The sequence below is a fragment of the Crocodylus siamensis genome, chromosome 3, assembly GCF_052110815.1.
Source record: "Crocodylus siamensis isolate JL-2025a chromosome 3, ASM5211081v1, whole genome shotgun sequence".
Taxonomy (NCBI): Eukaryota; Metazoa; Chordata; order Crocodylia; family Crocodylidae; genus Crocodylus; species Crocodylus siamensis.
The window spans coordinates 42469099-42487791 of record NC_143397.1 but is presented as its reverse complement, the minus strand read 5'-3'; positions in this window follow the sequence as shown (position 1 = coordinate 42487791).

Below are 18693 nucleotides of genomic sequence, written 5' to 3'. Positions count from 1 at the left end.
TTCCTCATGGGTCATGTTACTCATTAGCCAGAACAAGCAGGGAGCAACCACCAGCACACCTTGCTCACAACAGCTTTATTTAGAATGGCGACAGCTTTAGGTCAGGTCCCAAAAAAGCAGTAAACCAGGGACCTGCCCTGAACATTAGTTCTTTTCACATTTTATATACCTTGGTTCATACATATTAACATTCACTCGACCTATATCTCTCCTTGGGTTCCACCCATTTCTCCCCCCATCTCAAGCTCTTCCTCTGTTTACAGTTTACTTCATTAGCATAGAATTGCCTATGCATTTAATTCATTTACATGCCTCTCTGCTAAGAGTGCATGCATAAGGCCATGGACTCCGGTACTCTCGGCACTTGTTGGTTCATTCTTGTTCTTTGCTATCTCCAGCAGCCTCTCCAAGGTCTGGCAACTGCGGTGCTGGTGTCATTGGGAAGGCTTTGGCTTCCATGACCACAGCCTGCTCTTTGGCAAGAAAGGCAATGAGCTTCTGGGAAGACATGGCCTCCACCTCTCTCCCCTGGGGAGGAGGCTCTTCTCAGCCAGACTGGCTGATCTGCTCCACTGGGCTTTAAACTAAGCCTGCTGGGGGATGGGGGGACTACCGCCACTGTTGGCCCACTGAGCAACCATTGCAAATCCAGCAGGCCAAGGCACTTAAGGGAGTCCACCCAGCCCTGGTACAATATGTGGGCAAGGCAAAAGCCACCAAGGGACACTTGCCTGCCTGTACACAAATGCCAGGAGCTTGGGGAATAAGCAGGAGGAGCTTGTTCTCCTGCTTAATGCAAATAAATATGATGTCATAGGGATAACGGAGACCTGGTGGGACTCCACCCATGACTGGACCTCGGGTATAGATGGCTATACCCTGTACAGGAGGGATCGTGTAGATAAAAGGGGTGAGGGTGTAGCTCTCTATGTTAAGGAAAGCTGATCTTGGCAACCAGGGTGGATGGCTGGAGACCCTCTGGGTTAAAATCCATGGGGAACAAGGCACAGGGAACACAACGGTGAAAGTCTACTACAGACCTCCCAACCAAAGTCAAGAACTTGACAAGGAGTTCGCCTGGGAACTGGCTGAGGCTGCATGCTTCAGGACAATGGCTGTCATGGGTGACTTCAATTACCTGGACATCTCATGGGAGGATCACTCAGAAAATCCAAATGGTTGCAAAGCTTCCTACCGTGCATGGATGACCTCTCCCTGACTCAAGAAGTCTACGGGCCAATGAGAGGTAAAGAAAGCATTGCTCGACTTGGTATTGGATACTGGGGATGACCTAACTGGTGACCTAGTGATAGATAGGAAGCTGGGTGACAGTGACCACGAGCTGATCACCTTCACCATCCACCGTAAAGCTGGCAAGTCAGCAACACGGAAGTCCTTGACTTTAGGAAAGCCAACTTTGACAAGCTCAGGAGGCTTGTCAGTGAGGTCCTAAGGGACCACGACCCCAGGGGAAGGGGAGTTCAAGAAGAGTGGTTGCTCCTCAAGGGAGCAATCCTCAATGCACAAGCTAATTTGATTCCATCTCGGAGTAAAGGCAGCAAGAGGGCACAGCAGGTCCCCTGGCTCTCCAGGGATCTAGCAGACCTCCTGAGGTTAAAAACAAAGGCCTACAAAAGATGAAGTATGGGATTCACCTCCAAGAAGGAATATTCTGCACTGGTCCAGTCCTGCAGGGAACAAACCAGGAAAGCCAAGGCTGCAACTGAGCTCCAACTAGCTTCCAGCATCAAGGACAATAAAAAGTCCTTTTTCAGATATGTGGGGAGCCAGAGGAGAAGCAAGGGCAACGTTGGAGCCCTGCTGAATCAGATGAGACAGCTGAAAACTGATGCCCAGAAAAAGGCCAACCTATTAAATGAGTACTTTGCATCGGTCTTTTATCGTGGACCACCCATGCCCACCACGGGACAGGGAGGTCTGGGTGAGGGAGATACCTGCCCTCCATTAATGCTGACCTCATGAAGAAACACCTTGAGAGGCTGGATACCTTCAAGTCAGCTGGCCCTGGCAATTTACACTCAAGGAGCTGGCAAGCATCATAGCCCAGCCTGTGGCACGGATCTTTGAAAACTCCTGGCATTCTGGTATAGAGCCCGAAGACTTGAAGAAGGCAAATGTGGTGCCAATCTTCAAGAAAGGGAGGAAAGTGGATCTAGCTAACTATAGGCCCATCAGCCTCACTTCTATCCTGAGGAAGGTCTTAGAAAAGTTTATTAAAGATCCCATCCTTAATGGACTGGCTGACATCAACATCCTGAGGGATAGTCAGCACGGGTTTGTTGCGGGTAGGTCTTGCTTGACTAATCTCACTTCCATTTACAACCAGGTGACCTATCACCTGGACAAGGGAGAAGAGATTGATGTCATATATCTTGACTTCAAAAAAGCCTTCCATCTCGTATCCCATGATCACCTCCTGGCGAAACTGGCCAATTGTGGCCTTGGATCCACCATGATATGCTGGCTGGGAAGTTGGCTCCGTGGTCAGACCCAGAGGGTGGTAATTGATGGAAGTTAACTGTCATGGTGCTCGGTGACCAGTAGGGTCCCCCAAGGCTTTGTTCTTGGACCCATGTTGTTCAACATCTTCATTAATGATGTGGACATTGGAGCCAGAAGCGGACCGATGACACCAAACTTTGGGGCAAAGCATCCACACCAGAAGACAAGAGGGTGATCCAGGCTTAGCTGGACAGGTTCAGTGTATGGGCGGATGAGAACCTGATGGTGTTTAATGCTGAAAAATGCAAGGTTCTCCACCTTGGGAGGAAAAATCTGCAGTATCCTTATAGGCTCAGCAGTACTGCACTGGCTAGCACTATGGAAGAAAGAGACTCGGGGGTCATCATTGACCACAAGATGAACATGAGCCTGCAATGTGATGCTGCAGCTAGTAAAGTGACCAAAATGCTGGCTTGCATCCATGGATGCTTCTCAAGCAAATCCTGGGATGTCATTCTCCCCTTGTACTCGGCCTTGGTGAGGCCGCAGCTGGAGTACTGCATCTAGTTTTGGGCTCCACAATTCAAAAAGGATGTGTAGAAGCTTGAGAGAGTCCAGAGAAGAGCCACACATATGATCAGAAGTCAGGAAAACAGATATTATGATGACAGGCTGAGAACCATGGGGCTCTTTAGCCTGGAAAAGCGCAGGCTCAGGGGTGATCTGATGGCCACCTATAAGTTTATTTGGGGTGAGTACCAGTATCTGGGGGAACGTTTGTTTACCAGAGTGTCCCAAGGAATGACGAGGTCTAATGGTTATAAAGTCCTGCAAGACCGTTTCAGGTTGGACATAAGGAAGAATTTCTTTACTGTTCGAGCCCCCGAGGTCTGGAACAGGCTGCCATCGGAGGTGGTTCAAGTACCTACACTGAACACCTTCAAGAATAAACTGGATGCTCATCTTGCAGGGATCCTATGAGCCCAGCTGACTTCCTGCCCTTCGGGTGGGGGGCTGGACTTGATGATCTTCCAAGGTCCCTTCCAGCCCTAATGTCTATGAAATCTATGAACTCTTATTTCCTGACAATAGCTGGTGGGTTGCATCTTATTCTTCTTACACAAGGAATCACATATCCTGCACACTGTTCTATTGTTAAAGAAACTACTTGCCTAAGCATTTGCAAGGTTATTTTAATATATCATCCTGCCTTGTGACCAGCAGCTTTTTGCTGAGACATAGATTAAAGCCTTGTTCTAGCTGCAGATTCAATTCTCCTCAATAATCCAAATTATTGTCACTCTAACACTGATCTTTCTAGAATCCTGGAATTAAAAGATGAGTAAGGACTACATTTTCTATTTAACTTAAGTCCTTGGAAATAACACCAATATTACAAAGAATTCATGCTACTTGAACATTAGAACTTTCTTTGTCAACCTGTTATGCATATAAGGCCAAATCTCCATCCTTCTGAAATCACTGGGAATTTTATCATAAAGTTTTATGTGATCAAGTTTTAGGGATTAACAAGAAGACTTAAAATGAAGTAATCAATAACTCTTTTGACATTCAGTTAATTATTAAGAAAAGGAAAATGCTGGATATAAGGAAAGATTGAGCTGAGTCATACAATACATATCCAGGTTTCCATTCACAAAGACTAAGGTTGTTTAGACCAAGGCTGGCCATGTCAATGAAACAAATTTTTGCTTATACTGTCAGGAAGAGCCTGATATGGGGAAAATGAAATCATGAGTCCTTCCCATATGTTCTCTGATTTTTCTCTTTGATCGGTCCCATGTTTCAATGCTGTTAACTCTAACAGATGTGTTCTAATTGCTCAGTTTCAATTTCTTTGTGTTCCTAGGACTTATGGGACTGAGATTAAGTTAGTTATTCAGTAATTCTGAAAGTGTTGATCACCAAAGTTGTCCTGAAGGGTTCCTAGGAGGGTGTTTGTGTGTCAGGTGGGGGTACTATCCCTTTCCTCACTGGCCTGCAATGTGTCCTTTTCACTTTCCTTATTTCACAATTGTAATAACAAAATTAATTATTTTATTTATCTTTAATGGTTTTAAGAATTTGGTGAAGGAAATTTAGCATAACCTGATGGTATATTTAGCATAACCTGATGGTAATAACTAATTTATAAATTGTGTAGGATTTCATAATTTATTTTTGATTGCAGTAGAACTGGATTCTTCACTGAGTTACATTCCTTAGTGTGGTGCCTTGGTGGCAGCTGGCTCAAAAGGGCTCCAGGCAATTGGTGGGATATTCCCACCAATCAGGTGATGGCAGGGGAGAGGCTTGCCCCACCCCTATCCAGGGGTGAGGTGAAGAGCCAGACCTGGGTGAGAACTAACCTCCCCTCACTCCAATTGGTCCCTTTCCAATCCAGGGGCAGAGCCCCCAGAGGGAATAAAAAGGCAGCATGCCCAACACAAGGGGCTGCGGTGCCGAAGGGCATAGAAGAGGGCTAAGAGTTGGTGGTTCTGGCCAGAAGGGAGGAGCTGCTGCCCTTGAAGAGTCTGAATACTCTTTGCCAGATGGAGAGTAGCAAGTGGCTGTGACCCCAGCTCCCCTCTGTGAAGGAGCTCAGTGAGTGGTGGACAGGCTGGGAGGCATGGAGAGTCTGAGAGAGACCAAGGCCCTGGGAGCTGCTCAAGGCAGTTCAGGTCTCCAACCCCTGCTATGCATCCAGCACTCAGTGCACAGCTGGTGCACAGAAGGTCTAGGAGCAGACCAAGACCTCAGTGCTGCAGAAGGGGGTTTGGGTCTCCAGCCCCTGGCATAAGGTAGAAAGACCTTGGAGCGATGCTGAGTGGGTCAGCATCTGGGAGAGCCCAAGACAGCTGAGTCCACCCCCCTCCCCCTGCCGAAAGAGGAGACACATTGCCTGGAGAGATGAGGACAGCCTCAATGGGCCTCAGAGTTGTGAGTTGCCGAGGAAGGGGATTCCCACAGGGGAGGAGGGATCTCATCCTAGTCAGTTGAGGGTTATCCAGGCTGGGATTGTGGAAGTCCTGAAGGGCAGTAGGGAACTGTTCCCTCTTCTTATTTTTAGTGTCCTATTGCTCTAGGGAAGGGAACCTTTTTGAATGTGGGGCTGGATCATGAACTTTTTATCACCCAGTGGGCCAGCGAGCCATATTCAAAGACCTCACAGGAAATCACATCACCCCACCGCCCCAAAACAAAAGTATAATATTTACTTTCATTTCTGTCGCAGCACCTTGGGCCTCAGAAATCAGCATGGCGGCCTGTGGGCCATATGTTAGACAAGTCTGCTCTAGGGTAACATGGGCTATTATTCTTGTTTCTGTTTATGTACCCAATCCCCTACATCTCGTATTTTGTGAACCCTGTGCCTTATATTTTGTTAATTTGCACCTCAAGCTTTGTAGATTAGTGTGTTATTAAAGCATAAGATTGCATGCTCATTTAAGAAGGCTCCTGCCTTGACCCTTCTTATCTGCCTATGTATATAGTATCTGCTCTGATCTATGTGTATAATATCTGCAGCAACTTGTATATAAGCTGTCTATGACTCCTATGTTTTATTTGTAAATATTTTTGCATGATAACTTTTACATATATTAAATATGTACATAATTGGGTTTTATTGAGTATCTTGGCCTGGCTCTATAGGGGAAGAAGGGAACTGCGTGCAATAGGTGGTTCACCCCACAGTGCACCTGCTCTACTAACATTCCCTTCAGTTGGCAATGGGAGTAAATAATTGGGTACTACCCAGGCTACATTAGGGTTTACAAACTAGCCAGGAGGTGTGTGTGTTTTTCTGTCTGTCTGTCTGTCTAAATATAGATATATCCAGACAGATAGATAGATACATAAACTCACACACCTGGCTAGTTTATAAACCCTGATCTTCATAGGTGCTAAGGAATCAAACTCCGTGAAAAATCCAGGTTATAGATAATTCTAGATAGATTAATTCATTGACCAATCTATATCTCTACAAACAACATTCATCAATGAAGGGCTGTCCATTTGCTTCAGATGTTTGCTGCAGTTTTTATTTCAAGGAAAACTGACTCTCCGGTCAGCTGTATGTGACTGCTGCTGTGTGCCCTTATATAAATAAAAGCCACTGAGCACAGTTGAGCCCCTGGCCTTTAATTTGCCAACTTAATGTGCATGATGCAGGTTGCAAATTATCCTGATGAAAAAGTCTAGGTCCTATTGTTTTCATATAACTACAGGTATAGCATCAACAGATATATTTACATGCAATACTGGCTGCCTCCAATAGTCTGTTATTAATTAAACATTAGGTTAAGGCCTTCTGCTTCCTTTTATGGCTCTCTTGCTTTATGTGAATCATGGAAGTTTGTCATTTACTTCCATTTTCTTTACCAGTAATTCAGACATTTTCTTAATGTGTAAGGTTTACACTGTGGTCATCTGAAACTTTAGGATGGCTATAGACTGGGGTGGGGTGGGAAGAAGGGCAATGGTAGATATATTGGGAGCAAGACTCCATTTCCCAGCAGCCCTTGCCTGCATCACTGTAGCCATTTTCCATGGAAACCCCAGGTGGGGTGGGGTTGACAGTGTGAAGCCAGGGATTCCATGGAGACCAGCCCAAGCAGCACAGGCAGGGTGGTGGCTGAGCAGGGAGCTGCTCTGAGGCTAGCGACAGGATTTTGTGGCAGTGACAGCATGGCCTGGAGCTGGGGCCAAGCTGTGATCTGCTACCCACATCTCGTGCCAGGGCAGACCTATGATTTGCCGCCTGCACACTGCAGGCAGCAGATTATGGCTTTGCCCTAGCTGTGGACTAAGCTGTCACTGATGTAAAATCCAGCCTTAGCCCTGTACCATTTCTCCATCCAGCCATGTGCCCTGCCAGTGCTGCTTGGCTCAGTCTCCATGGAAATCTCAGCCCCATGTGGTCAGGACCCTGCCTCTTCTGGGGTCTCCATGGAAACTGGCCACAGTGACACAGACAGGGGCTGCTGGGAAATGGCGTCCATTTCAGGCTGACTTTGGCCCATAAGCTGGAATTTGCCTGCCCCTGCTATAGACCTTTTACAAAGCTATACTCCTGCAGCCTTGCCTAAGCAAGCAAAAATTGCTAACACAGGCAACCATTTTATGAAATAATATTTTACCAAACAAAACCCTAAGATTCTATGAACAGCTATGATTAGATAAGTGTTTGAACAGCTATGACTAGCTAAGTGTTTTAGAACTACTTGTTAAGGAGGTTTATGCAGTTTAGCTGACATTTTAAAATCCTATTAATGTTATGCATGCTATTATTGTCTCTCTGTAGCAAGCTTTTAGGTCACCAAGAAAAAAAAGGGAAACTAGTTTTGACATCTCATCATTGTCAATCATATTATGGTAACCTTGTAATCTGTTTTTGTCCCACTCAGCAGATATAAAAACATCATTAGGTATATCTAGTGGCTGTTTTTGGTGTCATTACAGAAGCATATTGAATCCTATGTCATCATCAAGCAAAGTGATCTTTCAAAACCGAATTGTCCTGTATTATTTACCGGTATTCAATGGTGCTAGGTATTGCAAAAATGGTTATCATTTTAGTTTAATTTTAAAAGGAAAGGAAAGGTAATATAATTCAATATACATACTTAATTGAAACATAAAACAGTTACATGATGATTACAAATATGATCTTAAAAAGTGACATAAAAATCAAGTTCTCTATACACAGGGAAAGCTTTTTAGAGGTACAACATGGCTCTTCCTTTAACCACTTAACAAAGTTTATCAAATCTAACAATTTTACCAAAAACACATAAATGGACCAGAAGTGGATGCAGGATTTTGCAGAATTACAGGGTGTTGCTAAGGTGGCTAGAACAGGGTGGGTAGAACATGCTGCAGAAGCAGCAGTCAAGAACATTTTTAAATCCTCAAAGAAGGCAAAAATTATCCCCACTTCCCCTTCCTGCTCATATGGATTTCTTCTCCCCTCCCCATCCCCCCTACCCCTGCCTGCCACTGCTGTTGTCCCCATTGTCTCGGGGTGGGGGTGGTCCCAAACTGCTGCTTCTTAACTCCAGCTGGGCTGTGCAGGGGCTGAGCACAACCTTGGACAGTAGTGATGGTGAGAGGGGTTCCCCCTGGTACTTCCCCCCACTACTCCTGGGCTGGTGAGGGACTCTCAGGGTTTGTGGGGAGGTGAAGAGGTGGAAGAGGCAGAAAAGAGGAACCCTTCTGCTGCTGTTACTGTTCCAGGCTGAGCTCGGCCCCTGCATAGCTTGGTTGGAGTGGGCAAAAGCAACTCTATAGTCTTCTCCTCCTCTGGGTCACTGGGAACAGTGGCAGTGGTGGGTGGGGGAAAGGCAGAAGAGGGAGAGGGAGGGAAGGGAACATACCTTAGTACAGAGGAGAAGAAGTGGGCGAATCCTTACTTGCTTGGGGTCTTAAAAAACTCCCCAGTGTCTGCTTATGCAGCATGGTCAGAAAGAGGAGTGTAGCCATATATATCACTGCACCCTCTCTGGACACACGCCTGTATGTCCCTGATGTTTCAGGGATTTAAAATCTGTTGCCACAAAAATAAAAACATTTAGTAATACCAGAAGTGCTCTGTGTAGTCATTCAACTTTCATCAGATATAGTTGTGTAAGCAAAGAAAACATGTCTGTTACTGACATCATATTGAAAACAGACCACAACTTGCCAAGTAATTGAATGGAAAATGCACTATCAGATAAAGTAATAATCATAATTTATATGTGAAACAAAGAATGCAAACATGTTCAGTCAAGTGAATTGTTTATGATTATTCAGAGTTTATGCATACATATTTATAGTCTTTTTTATGAGAAGTGTGAGCAGAATCTAGTGAAATATTTTTTAGTTAAATAACTATGAACTCTTCTTATTAAAAGCTGAACGATGTAATGATTGTATCTAAATGTTATGGCTCATATTAAGTTAATCTTAATGATACCAATTCATAGCTTTTTAATGCTGCTATTATGTCACTTTTAACTAACCTTTTCTTTACAAAAAAATGAAAATTAGAAGGCTGAACATCTAATTTTTGTACAGTGATAGAAATCAACATGAAAGTTGGTAATTGTCTACTAGTGATGCAATATCTACTATATTGCCTAACACATTGGTAGGTAGAACCAGGGATGGGCCAAGGGAGATCCTAACTCTTGCTTATATAGTTGAAAAAGTCTATTATATGGAACAAAGTATATATAGATATTCTGTTACATCACTTTGCATGCTAGCTCCTGAATGGGAATAAGTTCTCAAAGCTTATTGGCTCATATGGAGGGCCACTTAAGGAGTTTTGGTGAGCTGTTGAGAACTGGGCTGGGGAGGGAGGGAGACACCAACTGAACGTACTTAGCCTCTCCGCCACCACCAGGAACCTGAGGAAGAAGGGCTGTGCCCTGCACCACTCTGTTCTGCTCCACCACAGCCAGGGTTGGGCTGTGCCAGGCAAAGCAGCATACAGACTCTTCCACCCCCCTGCATCCACACCCCTTGGCCCCTACTCTGCCCAGCTTCCTGTTGGTGCTGCACAGTCCAGGCATTGTGGCTGCTGGCAGTTGAGCCTGCATAGCAGGGAGTATCATGTAGCTGTCTGGCCTGCCTATTGACCCGCTGTGATGAGATGCTGCTATCACACAATACTGAGAAAATTGGGGGTGGCTGTCCTGGGCCAAGCTCCCTCCCCCCACCCTCCCAGCCAGCACAGACTTACCCCCTAGCAGAGCTGCTGTGGCAGCAGCTCATTGTGGTGAGTAGGCAGGTGGGCAGGATGGCTACTCAGCACTCTGAATCATGCCCTGTCCCCTACAGGGCCAGCTGCTGGTAACCATGGTTGCAGAACTACACAGCTGCAGTGTCAACAAAAAGCTGGGTGGGGGAAGAGCGGAGTTTGCGTGCTGCATGGCCCAGCCTTGGCCCTAGCTGTGGCAAAAGGTGAAGACTTCTCAGGCTCCCAGTGGTGGCTGGTGGGCCAGATAGGATCCACTGGCAGGTTGGACACAATCCATGTGCCATAATTTGCCCTCTTCTGAGAGGGACTATAACAGAAAATGCAGAGGTTTACCATGGAAAAAATACTTGTGGGGCAGTCTTCACTCAGCTTCCCTCCACCTCTTTTCCACCTTCTGGCTTGCAGGCACAGAAACAGCAGCAAGCACAGCCATGCAGTGTTATGATCTGTGATGTGTTCTATTGCAGTGAACTCCATTGCCACTCTACAAAACTACAATTTCCAGAATGAGTTGCATTCCATAACACTCATTGCCTGCACTGGCTGATTCCTGCAGCAAAAAAGTGTAACAGGGTATGTGATGGCAGGTGAGGCACCCCCCTTATCCTTTTGGTACTACTCCCCTTTGGTGGTGCTTACCCTGTTCATGCCCTGCTCACCCACCCCACTTTATGCTACTAAGAAAATGTCTGTTCTGTCTGAGGGAAAGATTTGGCATTTTGAACAAGCATCTTGCCTTCTGAGTGTTTAGGAGGCAGAAGGGTGGTTCTGTGGTAAAGGTATTTTAATAGGAGCTCTGGGTTCAACCCCTACCCATGCTATGGAATCTGCAATATTGTCAGTATTTATATAGAGAGAGGGTTTAAAGAGATGAAGCAGTAATAAATAGGAAGTAGGTGCAGAACTCAGAGGACATTAGGAAACACATTTTCCTTGAGATTTGAAACACTAATGTTAGCCTGGAGAATAATCTTGACACAAAAGTTGTAGCACCCATAGGAGATATTGGATAATCGGAAACTTGTAACTCTTCGGTAACATTTGGGGAAAGATGGTGTTTAAAGGCTGATGGGTTGTATTGGGAAAGAGATTGATGGGACAGAGCAAGAAAGAGAACAGAGGAGAGAAAATGCTTCTTCAGTTGTATTTGTGTTGAAAACAATAACCTTGACCTTAGGCTGCTAACCTGAGACATTTTACTTTTGTCTTACCTGTATTCTACTGAACAAAGATGTACAACAGCCTACAGGTGCTAACGAGCCAGCAGGCCTCCTTGGCTGCCCTCTCCCTAGGGTCATAGTCCCTTAGGGTCTCACTGACAAGCCTCCTGAGCTTGTCAAATTCAACTTTCCTGAAGTCAAGGACTTCCGTCTTGCTGACTGACTTGCCAGGTTTACGGTGGATGGTGAAGGTGATCAGCTCTAGTTGCTTTCACCCAGCTTCCCATCGATCACTAGGTTGCCAATTAGGTCACCCGCAGTAGCCAGTACCAGGTCAAGCAGCGCTTTTCCTCTCATTGGCCCATAGACTTCTTGAGTTAGGTAGAGGTCATCCACGCATGAGAGGAAGCTTTGTGGCCGCTCGGATTTTGCAAGAGGGTATGCTCTTATATGTGATGGACACAAAAGCAAGAGTGTGGGGTGTATGTGGAATTTTCAAGTGTTGGGGTGTTGCCAGTCCACTGTTATTTCTTACCTGTAGGTTGTTTCTTCTTCCTTATAAACCACTCTGAGCATTTTAATAGGGTTGGATATAACTCTGAATAATAATAGTAGCAAAAGGGGGAAATATTATGAATAATAATAGCAGCAAAAGAATAAAATATGAGTAACCCAAGGTTTGAGACATTTAAAGGGAAATAAACTGGGTAATGGATTTTTTTCCCCTCAAAATACATAATGTTTAATCTTCTCTTTAAGATGGGCTTGGTTTTTCAATAGAAAGGACCAATTTTTGAGGAACGAAGGTCATTTAAGCTATCTATAGCCCCAAAATATATTTTAAAAAAGATTTCTAGTTCTTGTGTAAAAATAGTAATTTTGTTAGATTTTGTGGGAGGAGAGCAAATTTTGGGTGAATGTAAAATCACCCCCAAGCAAGCAGTGAACATTGTTGTGCAAAATTCCATGTTTAATCTTTCTCCAATTTTTCATACACAATGCATCTAAAGAAGTAACAACAAAAGGAAAAATAATATATAATGGTTGAGTAAGGCCATTTCAAGGTACACTTTTTTATCTCCCAGTGGTTTTGTTACTTGTCATTTTTAGCTTTAGTGAAGATTAGGATAAAAACATTAAGAATAAAAATGGTAGGTGACTTTCAAAAGTGATAGGGCAATGTTGGCAATTTTTCCGTACCATGATTTTAAAAAGGGTTTACTTTATCTTTTTTCTGACGTCAGGTGGGAATTTCAGTCCTTGCCCATGTCTATTTAATACCTAAAGCAGAGTCTCAAAAAATCAATAGAGAGAATCAGATTTATTTGATGTTATGCTTTCATTCATCCATCTTTCTTGTTCTTTGCCCTTACACTGATTATATCTAGTAGATTGATCCTTTAAATTTGTTTTTAAAGTGCAGTATGAATTCTATTTTAAAAAATTCCAACCGTGAAAACTGTCCATGAAATCTCTAGTTTTTACTACCCATCACTAACAAGTGTTAGAATATGTGGTTGTTCATTGTAGGGGGTAACAAGAAAGAACAATTATAAACTAATTGTTATTAACTTGCTAAATAAATTGCCATATAGGTGCTAAAAACAGACTTAATAAGTGTTTCTGTTAAAGGTCTCAGCTGGAGGTAAGTGGATAATGAAATATGTTGTGTTGGAAGGTAGTAGCAGATGATAAAAAAGTAATACACCATATTAGCACTCTTCATCCCTGAGCACTTCAGAGCACTGATATATAAAGACCGTAATACTTCATCTACTTCTTCCTTTCAGTGTGACAGCTGTGTAGCTCCTTCCAGTATCATGTGAAATTTTAGGACAGAACGTTAGTTAGGCCACAGTTTGGTACAAGAAGCTGGCAGAATAAAATTGAAATTGGTCAGGAAATTGATTAAGCAATTAAGATACCACTAAGATCTCCAACGACAGAGGAGATACCAGTCTTCAAATATAGCAAAGGGTATTGTAAAAAGCATAGTGATAGACTGTTGTTTGTGCCAAAAAGGGACAGCACTAGAAGTAGAAGTGTTAAATTGCAACAAAGGGCATTGATTTTGGATATTAGGAAGAACTTTCTAAGTCTGGGCTTGGTTAAGTGGGGTTGTGGAATCTCCATCGTTGGAAGTTCTAAATGCAGGTTAACCCTCGGGCTGGGATTGCTTGGAGATCCTTGAGCAGGAGATTGAACTAAAGCATTTCTTCAAGTCCCTTCCAGCCTTATTTTTCTTTAAAAACTCCAGCTTCAATGAGAGTGGTATTAGACAAATTAATAGCTGTAAATATGTGTGCTGGACTACAGGTTTTATTGTGATGTTTCTGTGTTAATTGTATTCACACTATTATAGTATTGTGTGATACAGTTTACTTCTTTAACCTGCCCACAGATAATGAAAGATTAAATTCCAGGACTGGCTCTATGCAGAGCAAAACAAGGTCAACCTTTAGGATCAATACAGTCTTGAATGGCTTTGACATATCAGCAAAGGTGATATGTCAACACCTCTGAGATGTCCAGACAAGTTACACATGGTAATGGGAGGACAGGTTGGAAACAGGCAGACTGGCAGCTCCTGGCCAGAAAAGTCTAGGAACTGAAAAAAGTGGAGGAACGTTTGGAAACTGGAGAGAATGGAAAGGGAACAGTTCAGGATGCTCAGGACTGTGGGATGCATTGGGGATGCTTAAACGCTTTAGAGGGGATAGAGAAACTTTGTCTACCTGGCCTTTGCTGCAATAAATGCCTTTACTGAAGACACTATCTGCTGTGCTGCTTGGAACTGTGGGTAGTATTTGGGCACCCCAAGATGAGGTGAAGTCTCGATTTTCACAAGAAGAACTGGATATTAGCTCCTTCAATCTAAGCCATGGAGAACCAGGGAAGGTCAAAAAGGCTGTGGTTTCAGATTGGAAGGGCTTCCTGATTGCTATAGAAGCCAAGCCTGAGATGGCTTCAAAGAATGGACTGGGTTAGAGAGCAAAGAAGGTGTCCCAAGCAGGGGCAGTCTGTGACAACTTGTGCCCCTCTGTTCTGTGGTTTGTTTGTTTTTTACTTAAGGTTCGTGGGGTCACAGAACAATGTCTTTTGATGTTTTATAATTTTCTGTGTACCACACCTGCTATGACATTGTAACTACTCTTGATTCCTGTTAGCATGGAGTCAGAGAAGTTTGAGAGGGTTTTTCTTTTTGAGATAGATCAGTAGGCGAAACAAAAGATTAGCATTCTGGAGCATATATGATTATTATTCTATAATTAAAAAGAAAAGGTTAAATTGTCAGAACCTGAAAGCACACCCACATCTACTGAGCACTGCTCTGGTAAGACCAGAAGCCTGGTTCATAGTGTCAGCGTGTCTGTGCAGAGTACCTCCTAAACCTCTTGATTCTTTCCTGCCATGACTTTGATCTCAATAGAAATAGTAAGGAAGAAGGAGTTACTCAAGCGAGTACCTACGGGAAGGACCACGCTGGATCAGGGTATGATACAGGTGCTTTTATTAAGCTCCTTCTTTCTCTTATTTACAGGAACCCCCATCAGAGGAGAAGGCAGTCCGACAGACTGATCTAGGGGATCCCCTGGGGCTTCAGGCCAATCCCTGTGCACTTATATGATAGGTAAGTACTGCATAAAGTCCTGATATATGCCGCTAATTATCTCATTAATGGTTTGTTAGTGGCACTGCCAACATTCCTTTGCCACGTCTTTTACTGGATTGGGGCCCAGCACGTTCCAGGGGTCTCTTTTCCCTGATCCCCTTCTCTTCGGGTGTGGGGTGCCAAATCCCTGCCTCCTCAGGGCTAGGTCGGGTGTTCCCTGCTCCCCTTTTCTCCCGTGTACCTTCGCTGTGTCCTGGCACGGAGCTGCGGCTTTTCCTGCTTTGCGGCTCCCCTCTTCTCTGACTCACGTTTGATGGCATGGACTTCAGGTACATAAAGAGAAGGGCAGCCAGTCCCGGGACTGTGTCATCATTTTTGTATGGACTCTTGCAGCTAGGATACACCTTCAGGATCTTTTGTAGCCGCGTCCTTAGCAGCGTCTCCTTGGATTGCAGTGCCCAAAGGAAATTTCTCCCCGGCCTTCTCTCCCTCTTATACTTCAGGCCCTGGTCTCATTGGCTCTTGATGGGTGTGGTCCACCTCCTCCCCCCAAATAATAATTTTCTTCAGCTGTCCACATTCCTCTAGTAACAGGGTTTCAGTCGAGACTCTGTTACATACCTCACCTTCCAGTTGCTTGGTCCTATCCCCCCGAAGGGAAAAAAAGGAAGGGCAATTGTCCCCACACAAAAAAAAAGAGAGGCAAGAATTTCTTCTTGACCATACTTGCTGATGTGAGGAGGTCCTTAACTTGACCTTCTGGTGTATTCCCCTTGCCAAATATGGTGCCCTGGATGGGGACATCAGGAGGGATAAGAAATCTACATTTCCACTTCTTCATCCTGTTCAATGTTTTCACTGCAAAACAGAAAGGATCTAATGCTAGGGACCATCTCATAAGCCTAGCATTGTTCAATTTTTCTGTACTTAACCATCGCAGGGGTGTGTGGTCTGTGACAAGCATGAACTTCCTACCTAATAGGTAGTACTGAAAGAGTTTTATGCCCCATCGAATCGCTAGACATTATTTTTCTATGGTAGAGTAATGGGCCTCGGTGGATTTAAGCTTTCTACTAGTGAATGCCACTAGTCTTTCGGCCCCCATTCCTTCTGAAATAGTATGGCGCCTAGTGCAACTGCCAAAGCATATGTTTGTAAGAAAAAAGGTTTTCTGAAAGTCTGGTGTATACAGGACTCGATGTTGACATAATTCATTCTTCAGTAGGTCGAAGGCTTGTAGGGCTTCTGAGTTCCAGGAAATTGGGTGGTAGAGTCCCTTTGTCAATTTTGTCAGTGAGGCTGCCTTTTCTGAAAAGTTAGAGATGAACCATCGGTAATAATTGGTGAACCCTAGGAAGGACCGGAGTTGTTTCAATGTTTTTGGTACGGGGTGTTGTCTTATGGCTGCCACCTTATCCGATATGTGCTTGATGACTTCTTGGCCTACCACAAACTCTAAGTATTGCATTTCCTTCTTCCCCAGGCTGCATTTTTTCAGGTTTGCTGTGAGCCCTGCTCATCGGAGACTCCCCACTACCTGCCGCAGATGTTTGCAATGGGTATCCCAAACTGGGGGAAAAGATGATAATGTTGTCTATGTAGGCCACCGAGTAGCCTTGATGTGGGGCAAGTAGTTGTTCTATTAACTGTTGGAAGGAGGCAGCCACCCCATGTAGTCCAAATGGCATTCTCTTGAACTGGAAAAGCCCCAATGAGTCCCAGAAGCTGTCTTTTTTTTGTCTTCTCTTGCCATTGGGATTTGCCAGTATCCCTTTGTGAGGTCTAGTGTAGATATAAATTGGGCCTGGCCTATCTTCTCTAGCAAGTCATCAATCTGAGGCATTGGGAAGGTATCAAATCTAGCGATCTCATTTAGCTTCCGGTAATTAAAGCACAACCGGATAGATCCATCTGGTTTCAGTACCACCACTATGGGGCTCCTCCAGGGACTTCTTGATTCTTTGATAATCCCTCGCTTCTTTATCTGGTCGGTTTTCTTGCTGGACAACCAGCCATAAATGGCGTGGTAACCTCCTCCCTAATTACTTGTGCTGGTAGAGTTACAATATGATGGTAGACTCCCTTAGCTTCCCCCAGTATTTCCTTGAACATGTCTTGGAATTCGGCTATCAGGGTTTTTATTTCAGCTTGCTGGCTAGGATCTAATTGGCCATCCACCCAGGGCATCTCTTGGGCTCTAGTTAAGTCTCGCACCACGGTTTTGTTCCCTTCTCCCATCTTGTCCTTCGGCTCTCCCAGCCACCCGTCCCCCGATGCCATTTCCGCAGGAGGTTGATGTGATAAATTTGTCTTCGCCGTGTCGGTGTCATTCGTAAGACTTTGTAGTTCACTGGTCCTGTATGTCGCGTCATGCAAAAGGGCCCTTGCCACTGGGCCATCAGCTTGTGGGTATTATCTGGGAGTAACACCACTACCCAGTACGCTACCTGCAGCTCTCTCTTGGCAGCTCAAGAGTCTCAAGCTGTTATCTCTGCCTCTCTTGGTTTTGATTGAGGTGTCTCTGTGCTATCTCCTGTGCCTTCTGTAATCATTTTTGGAATTCCCCCACCACTCAGGGCTGGGATGGGTCCATCTGAGCTTGCGTCCATTCTTCGCATATGAGATCTAGTAACCCTCGAGGACTATGACTGTAAATTAATTCAAACGGGGCAAATTCCATTGAGTTCTGTGGGGCTTCTCTTATAGCAAAGAGCAACAGGGGCAATAGGGCATCCCACTCCCAAGGATCACCCTGTATACATGCCCTGAGCATCCCTTTAAGCATACAGTTAAACCGCTCTACCAGCTCATTCATCTGGGGATGATATACTGAGGTGCATAATTGCTTTATCTTCAGCACCTGACAAACCCCTTTTAGAATTTTGGACATAATTTTTTTTCCCTGGTTGGTTAAGATCTCCCAGGGTATCCCCACCCAGGCAATCCATCGTAGTAATGCAGTAACTGTATCTGGGGCCGTCACTAATCTCAATGACACGGCCTCAGGGAACTGAGTGGCATAATCTATGATCACCAGGATAAATTGGTAGCCTACCCTGCTACATGGGAAGGGCCCAGCTATGTCCAAGGCGATGTGATCAAATGGATGTTTGATCAGTGGCATGGGTATTTGTCAGGGGCTCCCTCCCTTCCCGACAGGGGCAGGTGAGTAACCCACCAGTCACACGCCAGGCAAAACTCAAGTGCCACCTTATATTGCAAGCCTCTGAGCTGCAAGCACATTGGGCTGGAGGAAAGACAGTCCACACCCTATCCCCAGTTGTTACCTGATGGGTCACGGGAACCCCACCCTGAATCCAGGGTGGAGAGGCTGTCTCCTTTATCAGGTCCTTAGCCTTGTCCTCCCCAAAGCAGTTCCAGCTGGGACCCAACTCCCTTCAACTTAAGTACCTTTCCTCTCCCCCTTGTTTTCCCTCCAAAGGGAGGGTTCACTTTTAGCCTTACTGCCTTTTCTGGATTAGAGACAAACCATTATTTCATTTTGCAAGCAGTTATTTTCCAATTTTAACTTTTGCAATCTTCATATCCTGCCAAGTCTTGGACTTTCTGGGCCAGAGGGTCAGTCTAGGGCAGTTCCCCTTTTCTGTGGTGACAAATAGCAACAGATGCATTAGGTCATAGCCTCCGGGTTCCACGACCCCCCTCCCCCGCTCCAGGTCTCAGGTTGGCCTCCTCCCAGAGGCCTTTTC